This window comes from Plecotus auritus (assembly GCF_963455305.1).
Source record: "Plecotus auritus genome assembly, chromosome: 4".
NCBI lineage: Eukaryota > Metazoa > Chordata > Mammalia > Chiroptera > Vespertilionidae > Plecotus > Plecotus auritus.
In genome coordinates, this window is record NC_137775.1 from 160,507,195 (window position 1) to 160,522,136 (window position 14,942).

Consider the following 14,942-nt stretch of genomic DNA (forward strand, 5'->3'; position numbering starts at 1 on the left):
TTTGTTGCTTTTCTATTTTAGAGTTGGAGTTGATATGTTAGAGAAAATGTTAATAATGTAGATTAAAATGAAAAGTGTGCTGTGTCTGTAGCTATTGCATTGTGAATTGCACAAATTTAAGGAAGCATTCCTCTGGAATTCAAAATTATTTTGATTCATTAGGACTATTTACTGGCCTTTATGAAGAACTATTTTCACCATAATCATTTATGAAAAAAATTTTATCATTTAAGTTTAATTTAATTTTTATTTTTTTATATTTTATTGATTTTTTACAGAGAGGGAGAGGGATAGAGAGTTAGAAATGTCGATGAGAGAGAAACATCGATCAGCTGCCTCCTGCACACTCCCCACTGGGTATGTGCCCGCAACCAAGGTACATGCCCTTGACTGGAATCAAACCTGGGACCATTCAGTCTGCAGGTTGACGCTCTATCCACTGAGCCAAACCGGCTAGGGCAAGTTTAATTTTAAAACATAAAGTTGATTTGAATAACTTTCAGGATTTTTGCAGATAATATAGAATTAAACAATGTTCCAATCCCTGCAATTATGCAAAAAGCTGGGGGAAAAAATCATTGCAATCAGTAGTTCTGAAGTGGAAATAAGTTTTAGTTTATTGAAAATACTTTTTGAGAATGAGTAATAGTTTAAACCACATATCAGATTTAATAATACATTTATTGGCCAAGTGTTAGTGGATTGGGATGCAACTGCTTTCATGAAATCACAGTCAAAGTCCAACCATAGGTTGGCTTTGGATAAAAAATTTTGTCAAAAAAAAGCAAAAGCCTTCTGTGAGAGTCAGTTGTCTGTATGAAATTGACAATAAAAGTACTGTATATTTTATTATTATTTATCAATGGTGTGCAACATATTCTTCATATCAGTAAAATATATAGCACTCTTATGTGTATGTATATGCCCATGAATGTTGTTCTCTTTCCTCTTGGAGAGCCAGTTGTTAAACATTTACCAGCCACCCCTGGCTGCAGCCTAAAGCGCAGAGGTGTCAGTGGAACTCAGGGACTTAGAGATCTCTACCTGGGCTCAGGCAGTGTGCTAGATATGGACTGGCAAACCAAAGGTTGCATGAGATGGGATTTTTAAGCACATCGAGATAAAAATTCAAAAGTTTATCTTAAGGGCCTCTGAAGGCTCCTTTCTGTTTCTGTTCTTCCGGGTTCTGGAAGCAGCTACCATAGGCCCTTAAGTTTCTTGTGCTTCTGTGACTGTTGAAAGTCCCTGCTTCACAGTCCAGCCCTCTTTGCAGAGTCTCTGAGCCTTAAAATCACCAATATGCCCCATTGAAACTCCTGTCTGTCAGACAGGGAAGACTTATACTTGTTAGAAGCAATTTGATTAAAACATAAACACTGCAAAATACTAGCATTTTGCAATGGGACATTTTTACCTGAAATTAATCTTTAATAATAGAATATATGGGAGGTTTTTAAAAAATAAAATAATACATATATATATATTAATATTTGTAAACTACAAGTGAAAAGAAGAAAGAAAAATCACCTCCCACTCAGAGAAAATCATTGTAAATGTGTTGGTGTTTATCTTTCCAGGCTGTTTTGTATGCCTAAAAATAGGATTATCTTACATACACTATTTTGTAGCTTGCTTTTTAAACTAATAAATATATAGAGTGACCATCTTTTTATTAACTGTTCTAAGTCAACACCATTTAAAAATATCTACACTAATAAAAGAGTAAGATGCAAATTGACCATACCTTTGCAATGCCCACCAGCCAATCAGGAGTGAGTATGCAAATTAACCCAACAAAGATGGTGGGTTAATTTGCATCACAGGCACCGAATGGCTGGGGGAGGGGCGTTCTGCACCACCCCAGCCGCTCCAGGCCTCTGGGCAGCATGGGAAGGCGAAAAGGCAGCTCCGGCCATAGCGAAGGCGGAGCTGGCAGCCAGAGGAAGGAAGGCCCATTCTTGCACGAATCTTCTTGCATCGGGCCTCTAGTATATATATTTGTTGATTTCAGAGATAAAGGGAAAAGCAGAGAGAGATAGAAACATCAATGATGAGAGATCGAGCCCACAATCTGGGCATGTGTCCTGACTGGGAATTGAACTGTGACCTCCTGTTTCATAGGTCAATGCTCAACCACTGAGCCACAACTGGCCAGGCACCAACACCATCACCATTTCTGATGGCCACAGAGCATTCAATTGTATGATTATTCTGCATTTTAGTTACCTATTGCCATATTATTTGTTTCCTCATTTTTATTATTACAAACAATAATTAAATAATAATATATAGTTAAAATTTTGCTTACATTGTAGACTGGTATCTTAGACACATTCTTCAATAGAGTTGGTGGAATGAAGTTTTGAAATTACTGATAATTACTGTAAGTTGCCTCACAGGAAGTATCTAACCAATTTGTACTATCATCAATTGGATCTGAGAGCATGTAGAGCTATCCAGAGAGAGGTGTGCAGTGATGTACAATATCATTGCCAATCTCTCTTTTTTGGACCTGAATTATAGACTGAGTTATAAAGGAGGTTATTCCGAGTGTTGAATTTATGGGCATTTTTTTTGCTTTAATATTCCTTATGTGTAAATTGTAGCATTTTTTAGTGAACATTAAAAGGAAAGAAGGCTCCTGTTAGTTAAAAAACAAAACAAATAAGCTTTGTTACTTTATAAAACTCTACCATTAACAAAATCAAGAGGCAAATGACAAACTAGAAAAAATATTTGCAACATCTTTAATAATGGGTTTATATCCTGCACATATCTACACTAATAAAAGAGAAACATGCAAATTGATCGTACCTCCACTATGCCCACAAGCCACACCCACCAGCCAGTCAGGAGCGAGTATGCAAATTAACCCAACCAAGATGTTGGTGGCCACGGAGCTGGAGCGAGCAGAAGACTTGGATTGCCCCAGCGATGGAGGAAGCAAAGCTTTCCACCCGCCCTGGCTGGCCCTGGCCTCCGCTCAAGGCTACAAAGTTTTAATTATAGAAGATAAATAAATCCCAGATACCTGCTTCCAGCCAGCCCTGGCCTCCACTCAAGGAGGCGCTGAAAAAAAAAAAAAAGAAAGAAAGAAAGAAAAAAAGGAGGGGCTGGGAGCTTGGGTCACCAGTGGGTGATCAGGCCATGATGGGATGGCAGTTCTGGGTGATTAGGCTGGTGGGGGGCGGGGCTGTTGGGGGTAAGCAGACCAGCAGGGGGGGGCCAGTTGGGGGTGAGCAGGCCATTAGTGGGGGTCAGTTGGAGGTGATCAGGACAGTGGGGGGGCAGTTTGGAGTGAGCAGGCCAGCAGGGGGACAGTTGGAAGCGAGCAGGCCAATGGGGAGGGACGGTGGGGATGAGAAGGCCAGCAGGGGGGGCATTTGGGGGCCAGCAGGCCAGCGGCGGGGGGGCAGTTGGGGGCGAGCCGGCTGGCAGGCAGAGTGGTTAGGGGCAATCAGGCAGGCAGGCGGGCAGGTGAGCGGCTGGAGCCAGCAGTCCCAGATTGTGAGAGGGATGTCCGACTGCCGGTTTAGGCCCAATCCCTGTAAACCGGCATTAGGACATCCTTCAAGGGGTCCCAGATTGGAGAGGATGCAGGCCAGGCTGAGGAACACCCCCTACCCCATGCATGAATTTTGTGCACTGGGCCACTAGTAAAATATAATTAGTAACATGGAGAAGTGTTTTTGATGGTGATTCATCCTGCCCTTTGCCTCCTCTGCACTTTGCTCTGTCACTCCCTCATTTATCACTTTACACACACACACACACACACACACACACACACACACACACACACACACCTTGCTCATGCATAGTCACCCTTACTTACAACTTACAAACCTATGTACACACACATTCATTGACCACACCTATCCACCCAGTAATTTGATGCCACACCTTTGAAAGGTTCTGTTCAATGTCCTCACTTAAACCAGGGCTGTAAACATACATCTTTTTGAGCAAAACCTTCAATAATTGCCTTTAATATACTGTTCTCTCTATTTGAAATTCAGAGGAGATGCAAAATTGAAGTAGGTGGGTCCTGTTGCCTACATGATAGATTCCTCAACAACCATTACATGCAGGTGATTATTGGTTTTCCAAAATGTAGTAATCCCACCCCCCTTGCTAGTGGTTTAAGAATGAGCGTGACAATCAACAGAGTGAACAGGCAACCCATGGAATCAGAGAGAATATTTGCAAACCCTATATTGGATAAAGGTTTAACGTTCAGAATATGTAAAGAACTCCTACAGCTTAACAATAAAAAGCCCAAATGACCCAATTAAAAATTGTGGTAAGGACTTGAATAGATATTTCTCCAAAAAAAAACCTACCAATGGCTAATAAGCACATGAAAAGATGTTCAACATCATTAATTATCAGGGAAATGCAAATCAAAACCACAATGAGCTAATACCTCACACTCACTATGGCTATTACATATTTTTAAAAATTTATTTTTATTGTTGAAAGCATTACAGATGTCCCCCTAATTCTTTTTCCCATTGACCTCTTCCACCCCACACCCGCTCATCCAAGGCCTTCTCCACACTGTTGTCTGTGTCCATGGGCTGTGCATATAAGTTCCCCAGTTAATCACCTCCCCCGCAAACTTTCTTCTGAGATTCATAAGTCTGTCCATGATTCTGTCTTTGGATCCATTTTGTTCATCAGTTTATTTTGTTCATTAGATTCCACATATGAGTGGGATCATGTGATACTTAAAAAACACCTGGAAATAACAAATGTTGGCCATGATGTGGAGAAACTGTGTACTGTTGGTGGGATTGTGAAATGGCATAGATACTATGGAAAACAGTATGGAGGTGCCTCAAAAAATTAAAAATACAACTACTATATAGATCAGCAATGCCACTTTTGGGTATATCCAAAAAAACACATCTGAATCTGGAAGAGATATTTGCACCCCCATGTTCATTGCAGCATTATTCACAATAGCCACCATGTAGAAGCAGCCGAACTGTCCATCTATGGATGAATGAATAAAAAATGTGACATACACAACACGGATGAACCTGGAGAACATTATTCTAAGTGAGATAAACCAAGCACACACACAAAATATTCTGTGATTCCACTTACAGGAGGTGTACCTGAAGTAATCAAACTCATAGAAAAAAAGTAGAATGGTGATTGCCAGGGTCTTGGGGGAGATGACTTGTTCAGTGGGTATAGAGTTGCAGTCATGCAAGATGAAAAGTTCTAGAAATCTGCTGTACGACACCATGCAAATAGTTAACAATATGCTACCGGTATACCTAAAATGTTAGGAGGGTAAGTTTATTTCTTAACCAACCAAGAAAAAAAGCATATGATGTAATTTTGAACGGTAAAATCAAAAGGGAAGTCCATTGAAAGGGAAGTCGTGTGGAGGCATATAGGAGATGTTTTCTTGCTCTTAAGAAATTGATTAAAGAAAGACTGGTTGTCTGTAATTGTTGCCCGTTTCATTACTGGCCCGAGGATAGATGCACCAACAGATTTTCAGGGCACATAGCCAGACCACCAACTTAACTGCACCTGAAGCTGTAATACTTTTGAGAAATAGATTTCTTTATTGCGTAATTTGGCTGAGCTAGTGTTTAATGTTACTTGCAGCACAGAAATATCTTCCCTAAAAAAGAGAAGATTTTTTAAAGTATAATTTTATTCTTTATCCCGACAAGTTATCTAAGCTATATTATTTATTTTAAAAATTAACCTACATTAGGAATTAATCTTTCCAGTTAGGATTGCTTATTAAAAAATAGAAGATTTTCTATTTAAAAAGTCAGTCTTGTTGCCCTGGCTGGTTTGGCTCAGTGGATGGAGCATTGGCCTGCGGACTGAAGGGTTCCGGGTTCAATTCTGGTCAAGGGCACATGCCCAGGTTGTGGGCTCGATCCCCAGTAGGGGACATGCAGGAGGCAGCCAATCAATAATTCTGTCTCATCATTGATGTTTCTATCCCTTCCTCCCTCCCTTCCTCTCTGTAATCAATCAATATATATCTATATTCAGGACACCCTCACAGTAACAACCGAACAGCAGGCTGCTTGGGGTGACCAGGCCGGCAGGGGGGCAGTGAGGGGCAATCAGGCAGGCAGGCAGAGGTGGTTAGGGGAGATCAGGCTGGCGGGGGGGAGCAGTTAAGGGGGATCAGGCAGGCAGGCAGGCAGTTGAGCAGTTAGGAGCCAGCGGTCCCGGATTGTGACCGCTGCTGGTTTAGGCTTGATCATGGGGACATCCGGCAGTTGAACATCCCCCGAGGGGTCCCGGATTGGAGAGGGTGCAGGCTGGGCTGAGGTGACACCCCTTCCCCCCCCCCCCTGCTGCACAACGTGCACCGGGCCTCTAGTATATATATAAAGTCAGGCTTGTTGAGGTATAAATACAGCAAAACTCCACGTTTTATAGATATAGTTCTGATTTTGACAAACAGATACTTCCTTATGGATTTGTCTTTATGCCCACTTAACAAGTAAAAAAAAAATTGCAAGGACATTGTCCTAATTTCACCTTTGATTGAAGAAGAAATTTTTTTTCCAAATGATGTAAACTATCTTTTTACATTTTTAGGTCCAAACTAACTTGGAAAGGAGCTGTGAAGCAATCTGCCAGGCAGAGAGGAATAAGAGTCCAAATTAGATCAGTAGCGTCAGTGCCCAAATTGCTTTTAAATTTTAAAATATATACATTTATTTTAAAAAATATATATTTTTTACTATTTTAAAATATATATATTTTAAAATTGTAAAAAATTTTAAATTATATATATTTTTATTAATTCCAGAGGGGGAGGGAGAGTGAGAGAGAGAAAGAAACATCAATGATGAGAGAGAATCATCAAATCATCGATCGGCTGCCTCCTGCACGCCCCCTACTGGGGATCGAGCCTGCAACCTGGACAGGTGTCCTGACCTGGAATCGAACGGTGACCTCCTGGTTCATAGGTCAATGCTCAACCACTGAGCCACGCCAGCTGGGTCACAGTCACATTTTTTTGTGCCAATTATTTTTATTTGTAATAAACAAGGACATTCCTGGGTTTTGAGCTGAAAGTCCTCAGTTCTGAGACACTCCTCAGTCCTGGACAAACCAGGATGGTTAGTCACCTCGCAAGCTTTCTCTATCTCAGAAGTGTAAACTAGTAGATTTGGGGCTGGATAATTCTTTGTTGTAGAGGACAGTCCTGTGCACTGTAAGGTGTTTGTAATACCCATGGCCTCTTCCCTCTAGATGCTAATAAAACCCTCCACCCCAGTGGTCACAATCAAAGGAGTGTCCAGATGTTGCTCAGTGTCCCTGGGGAGAAATGCCTCCAGGGAAGAACCACTGCCCTAGACGTAAGTGAGATACACGTGCTCATGCAGCTCACACATTTGAAACCCACGATCCTCCTCTTTGTTGCTGTTGTAAAGCAAAAAGAAGTTGATTCTGCTATGTTTACACAGGACCGAAGGCTCTTAGGAACTGCTCCTAAGAGTTATATGGTCTACTAATTTTCTCCCATATCAATTTAATTTTAAAACATGGAAGTGATTAAATTCTGTTGAACTGATAACTGGCACACACATCAGAAATAGCAACAAAGCGTTATTAAAAGCCAGACAGTTATTTAAAAAAGGGAAAATTTAGAAAAATCTATGGATGAATTATGTTTTTTATGATTTTTTTTGTGTTTTTTTTTTAAATATATTTTTATTGATTTCAGAGAGGAAGGAAGAGGGAGAGAGAGAAACATCAACGATGAGAGAGAATCATTGATTGGCTGCCTCCTGCACGCCCCCCACTGGGGATCGAGCCCGCAACCTGGGCATGTGCCCTTGACTGGAATAGAACTTGGGACCCTTCAGTCTGCAGGCTGACGCTCTATCCACCGAGCCAAACCAGCTAGGGCTGTTTTTTATGATCTTACACAAAAGCACAGTTTACTAAGATAGGTGCATAAAGTTTCAGTTTTTCTTTTTGACAAGTTGAGAATTTTAATGAAAAAGGTAGAAAAGTATAGAACACAACTTAAAAAATATTTAATGAACAGGAAAAAGCTTAATTCTGAGAAAAGAGTGAGGATCGTTGATTTATTTGAAGAAATAAATGAGGTCTTGGAACTTGGGAAATTTAAAATGCCAGTAAACTGAACTAGAAAAAGCTAGTCTTTTTAAAGGAGAGATCTAGTGCTGTGTAGCACAATCAGTAGAAAAGTAATTTCACTGATTAATGCTCCTATTGTCATTATCCTGTGTTTATTTTTTTATTTTTTTCTAGCTTAATTGACTTTTTTTCTTTCTTTCTTTTTTTTAGTTCCAATACACCTATTATCCTATCTTTGGTGTTTTTATGTCTAACACTAGGGGCCCAGTGCACAAATTCGTGCACCTTGAAAGGAACTGTGGGCCATGAGGCTGCGGTAGGCACAGGGGCCCATCTCGGCCCACCCTCCATGCCCCTGGCTGGCCCCTCCCACCACAGCCCCTGGTCCCCTGTCTGCCGGCAGCCCTGCTCCCACTGCCACCCTCCTTCGCACTGACAGTGCCAGCCCTGCTCATACCTGCTGATGGCACAGAGCGATTGGGGCTGGTGCCAGCCATGGTGCAAGTGGAGGCTCTTGCCCCAATTGTCCCTCAGGAGTAGGGGGAGGTGGAGAAACCCTCAGGGGTGATCAGGGCCAGCAGCCGCCGCTCCCACCTGCTGATGGCGCTGAGCAATCGGGACCGGCGCCGGGTACCCACAGCGGGTGCGAGCGGGGCCGGAGCCAGCAGCAGGTGCTAGCGCTGGGCAGGACCGCAGCACACGGGAGCAAAGAATTTTCAGTAACCACCAGAGGCTCACCCCGATGACAGCAAATGGTGCCCCGCCTTCGTCTGGCGTCCCCACTCACCTGCTCCACCGTCCTGCCATGGCCCAATGCCCACCATGTTCCGCGCACGCCCCCTGGTGGTCAGTGCACATCATAGCGACCAGTTTTTGGGTTGTTCGGTTGTTCCAGCTCTTCTGCCGTTTGGTCTATTTGCATATTAGCCTTTTATTATATAGGATTTCACTGAAGTTTGAGTTAGTGCTATACTCCTGAATCCACAAGGTGGCACTATAACATTATATTTATTTTGGAATCTGCCTTGCATTTCCACTCTTAGATTTTGTAGTAAGCTGCAATTGGACTTCTCAGAGGGAATGCCCCTGAGAGTTGCCAGTTGCTCTGAGGGAGATTGCTAAGGCTGGTATTGGGAGTTCTGAAAAAAGCCGAGGGCTAGACCAACGGAATTCCTGATGGGCAATGCTGACCAGAACTGGAAAACTGGAAGGAATGCTCTTTCCTCTTACCTTTCACCTCCTTTTTGTTTCTTTAGTAACAACACAATAGGAAATCAGTGGACGAGAAAGTCTGGGAAGTATAATCTGTAGAGTCTCAGCACAGAACAGAATAGAAAAGAGTGGGCTTTGAGCTGAAAGATAATAAATAAATAAGCAGCATGAATAAGTCAAGCAAGATGACCATAAAGTAAGGGGATGGTGGCTGGAGTTTAAACATTTTTGGTCCTGTATTATTCAGAAGGAGAGTAAAGACTCTGTCTTTACACTTTAGAAAGGTTAAATATGCATGTTGCAATCTTTAGGGTACTTACTATAAAGACACATATACACTATAATTTTCAAAGCAGGAAAAGGAATAAAATAAATGAGGAAAAATAGGCTATCAATCCAGGAAAAGGCAAGAAAGGGGAAAAAGATTATTATACCATAAAGCAAAAATAAGTACAAAGAACAAAATAGAACATTTGAAATATATCCAATTTAAATGGACTGAAGCCCTAGTTAAAATAGATTAGATTTTTTGCCGAAACCGGTTTGGCTCAGTGGATAGAGCGTCGGCCTGCTCGATTCCGGTCAAGGGCATGTACCTTGGTTGCGGGCACATCCCCAGTGGGAGGTGTGCAGGAGGCAGCTGATCGATGTTTCTCTCTCATCGATGTTTCTAGCTCTCTATCCCTCTCCCTTCCTCTCTGTAGAATATCAATAAAATATATTTAAAAAAAAATTGTGAAAAAAAATAAAATAGATTAGATTTTTAAAGTATATATATTATGCTCTTATACAGGGGTCCTCAAACTTTTTAAACAGGCCGCCAGTTCACTGTCCCTCAGACCATTGGAGGGCCGGACTATAGTTTAAAAAAACAACTATGAACAAATTCCTGTGCACACTGCGGGCCCAGGACGAGTCGGCTGCTAAGCAGGACAGGCAGCGGCACCCGGCGGGCGGGATAAATGTCCTCTGCGGGCCGCATGTGGCCCGCGGGCCGTAGTTTGAGGACGCCTGCTAGAGATCCAGAAAGGTTAAAATTTTAAACAATGAGGTGGGGGAGGAAGTAAAACGCAAATACTAACTAACAAAAGAAAGCCAATATAGCTATTTACGATCAGACAAAATAGACTTTATGCAAGAAACATTACTGCAGATAGGGATGGTTTTGATAAAGGGATTAATTTACCAGGAATATGTAATTGCAGGTGTGTATGCCCCATCGCCATAATTTCAAGTTATGTAAAAGAATCAATAGAACTACAAAAGAAAAGAGATAGATCCACAATCATAGTTGAAAAATTTAACACACTTCTCTCAGTATTTGATGGGTCAAGTGGACAAAAATATGATTAAGGAAACAAGATTTAAAAGAACAAAATTAACAAGCTTAATTTAATGGAGCTATATGGAACACTGCTGTCAACTATAGGAGAATGTTCATTTTCTTTATTCACACATTGAACTTTTATAAAAGTCGAAAATGTGTCAGTCTATAAAGCAAGTGTCTACACATTTCAAAGAGCTAGGATCATGGAGACCATGTTTGTTGGCCAATGTAATTGAATTAGAAGTCAGTTTTTTTTTTTTTTTAAAGGCAACTAACGTATGTTTAGAAGTTAAAAGCATTTAAAACCAACTTTTGGTCAAAGGAGAGATTATAGGATAAATGAGAAAATACTTAACTCTGGAAAATAAAAACATCACACCTTAAAACTTGCAGGATGTAGCTAAGGCATTAAAAAATCAAATCAATAATCAAAACCGATTTCACACATATACACCCACTGAGTTTGATTGGCAAATTCTGCAGACATATCAAGGACAAAATTCCCATCCTACAACCACTTACAGAATATGAAAGGAAACTTTTCATTTGATGAGGCTGGTATAACTTTGAAAACAAAACGGAATAAAGATAATTTGCGAAAGGAACTTTAGACTAATTTCATGCATGGCATCAATACAATAATCCTACATAAAGTATTAGCAAATCAAATTCAGCAAAGTATAGCAGAAATAATATAATTTGACCAAGCTGGAGTATTCCAGGAATGCAATGTTATTAATGTAACTCATTCAGTAGTAGATTAAAGGAGAAAATGGTATGATCGATCTAATTTAATTAACTTATAATATAAGCTCTAAAACTACATATAGAAGGTAACTTCCTTACTTATGAAGGACATCTAAAAAAAGTGAATGCAAAAAATAAGCTAAAATATGTATTTATTTTATATACTTTAGAAGTTGTTTCATTCTAAAACTAAGGACCATGAAACAATTCCTGCTACTGCCATTTTATTTAACATTGCATTAAATGTATTGGCCAGTGCAGTAAGACCAGAAAGAGAAATGTATGCATAAGGAGTAGATAAATTCACAGATTATATGATGGTTTATGTAGAAATAAAAGAATCTAAAGTTAATAATAGTGGGTGGGAGGTAATCAACCAAAGACTTTGCATATATATATGCATAACTCATGGACCCGGGCAATTAAATGGTGAAAGCTTGGGGCAGGGGGCAGGCATGTGCTGGAGAGAGTTAATGGGGGGGGGGGGTGGGGGAAGGAGGCATATGTAATACTTTCAACAATAGATTTAAAAATAAAGTTAGTAATAGAACCTAGCATGGTTCCCAGATATAAGGTCAACATAATACACTGGATGCATGTACAGATCTACATACCTGTATAATCTGATATTTATATACTGGCTTCAGAATTAAAAAGTAAAAATTATTCCTTGCACAATAGATGAGATGCAACAATAACAACAACAATGTATTCATAGCATCTATTTGTGTGTTCCTTTTAACTTAGTCCTTATTTCTCATTTTTGCTCTTCTCCACACCCCCCCCCCCCCATTCATTCTTAACATCTGAAAATTCTCATTTTCTATCTATCCTTTCATAATTTTTTACTGCACAGCTCCAGGTATAAGAAATGCTATAATTCTTTAATTCTCTAAGTCAGAATAACTGTGGAGGTATCACTCAACCAGCCAATAGCAGGTTCAGTTTCAATAACTCTGTGGCTTACTATCCTCACCCTTTTATCAAAGCAGAATCCTGGAATTGTTTGGGGCCAGAAGGTGGGGGAGGGGTCGGTTCTGTGGCCATAGTGGTTGACATGTTTATTCTGGCTCCTATGGCTGCATAATACTGCTGTTTGTGTTAGCTCCACTTGCTTCAGGTGGCCTGAGAGATGCTTCTTAGAGCACTTCACTACGTTGACTGAGTATTCTTACTACAACCTTGTGTCCAAGTAAAACTCAGTAAGGCATCTTTCAACAGTTGGGATGCTTCGTTCCACAACCCTCCTTCCTTTGTCTGCATCAGTCTCCATGTGGAGGAGGGGTTAAATCCATACCTTTCTCAAAGATTCAGCCATTTTCAACTTTTGTTGCCCAAGCCTCTTTCCTTCACTGCCTCCTTCCCACTAACCCAATCACTTGCTTCCAAAAGGACCGGAAAAGTCCTCGCCTGGGAATCAGGTCATCTGTGTTCTAATTCTGTCTTGTTGCAATGTGGCTGTGTGAGCTTGTGGAAATTTATTTACCCCTTTGGGCTTTAGTTTCCCTATCTGTGAAATAAGTTTATTAGATTAGATAATCTCCAGGCTTTATCTTGTCTCTGAAATATTATAGTTAAAGGTTATGGATAAAATGTTTCCATATTGGTTATAAAAAACTAAAATAAAGACTTGGAAGTTATATTTAGGAAATGAGTGGACAGAACATTATTAGCAAATGCAATTAATATTTAAAACAATTTTCCATGCTGGAAGGAGAGGTTACTTCCTATAAGATAAACTTTAACAAAGGATCCAGTGGGTTGTTTTTCCTTTTTTTTTTTTTAATAATGCTTATTTTAGAATAATTTTAGATTTACAAAGTTGTTGTGAAGATAGCACAGTGATTACTTGTTTTTGCTTCATGCTTAACTTTAAAAATGTGTGGCCATCAGTGTTGGGTGGGTGGTATCGGTGGTGTAAGGGGGCAGGGATAGGGCTAGTGGTGTAGATGGTGGAGAGACTGGACTTAACATTTTATGTGAAAGCAACTCAGGCATATTATGGGATACGAATCTGATATTATGTGACTCTAAAAAAATGATAAAAGCTTAACTACATTAATAGAGATGAATGATCCAGACAGAATACAGGAAGCAACAATCACATTGTACTCTAACCTGGCTACACCTCATCTGGAGTTCTTTTATTTATTATTTTTAAAATAAATTATTTTTCTCTACCTATTGATTTGAGATAGAGATAGAGATAGAGATAGAGATAGAGATAGATAGATAGATAGATAGAGATAGAGAGAGAGAGAGAGAGAGAGACCCCTTATTCCATTTATGTATGCACCCATTGGTTGCTTCTTGCACATGCCTTGACCTGGCTGGGATTGAACCCGAAACCCTGGCACATTAGGATGATGCTCCAACCAATTGAGCTTCCTGGAGTTCTGTTTTTGGTTCAGGGCACTATGTTTTAAAAGGAACCTTGAAATGTCTGTAGGAGATCTAAGGAGGAGAGAGCAGAATGATGAAAGATTTGGAAATCTATAATAATCTATAATAATAAAAGCATAATAATGTTAATTAGACCGGACAGCCGAACAACCTTCCAGATGTTCTGAACGTCCTTCTGGACAACCTTCCTGGCGAAGCTGGGGCTGCGAGGGCCAAGGCAGCCGCCCTGGCTGCAAGGGCTGAGCCTCTTGCATAAATTTCATGCACCAGGCCTCTAGTTATTATATAAAAGGAAACAATGAATGAGCTGGAGAGGGTTAGCCTGAACAAGAGAAGACTTAACAGGAATATAACAATTGAGCACGACCAATTACTTTTTAAAAATTATTTTAAAAATTAGGTACAGTATTTATATAATTTAAAAAAATCAAAAGGATATAATAGAGCCACAGTGCTTCCACTTCTGTTTCTACTCTTCTGTTCCCCTCCGCCTGTTCAGGTATGATTTTTTATAGGTTTCTTTTGAACTCTTCTAGTGTTTCTTTAGGCAATTATAAGCAAACTAGAGGCCCGGTGCACGAAATTCATGCACGGGAGTGTGTGTGTCCCTCAGCCCAGCCTGCACCCTCTCCAATCTGGGACCCCTCGAGGGATGTCTGACTGCCCGTTTAGGCCCAATCCCACTGGGCCTCACAATCCAGGACTGCTGGCTCCCAACTGCTTGCCTGCATACCTTCCTGATCACCCCTAACCGCTTCTGCCTGCCAGCCTGATCACCCCCTAACCACTCCCTGCCAGCCTGATTGATGCCTAACTGCTCCCCTGCCAGCCTGGTCACCCCGAACTGCTCCCCTGCCAGCCTGGTCACCCCTAACTCCCCTCCCCTGCAGGCCTGGTCACCCCTAACTGCTCTCCCCTGCAGGTCTGGGTCCCTCCTAACTGCCTTTCCCTGCAGGCTTGATCACCCCCAACTGCCCTCCCTTGCAGGCCTGGTCCCTCCCAACGGCCCTCCACTGCTGGCCATCTTGTGGTGGCCATCTTGTGTCCACATGGGGACAGGATCTTTGACCACATGGGGGCAGCCATCTTGTGTGGTCAATCTGCATATTACTCTTTTATTAGCTAGGATAGAGGCCTGGTGCACGGGTGG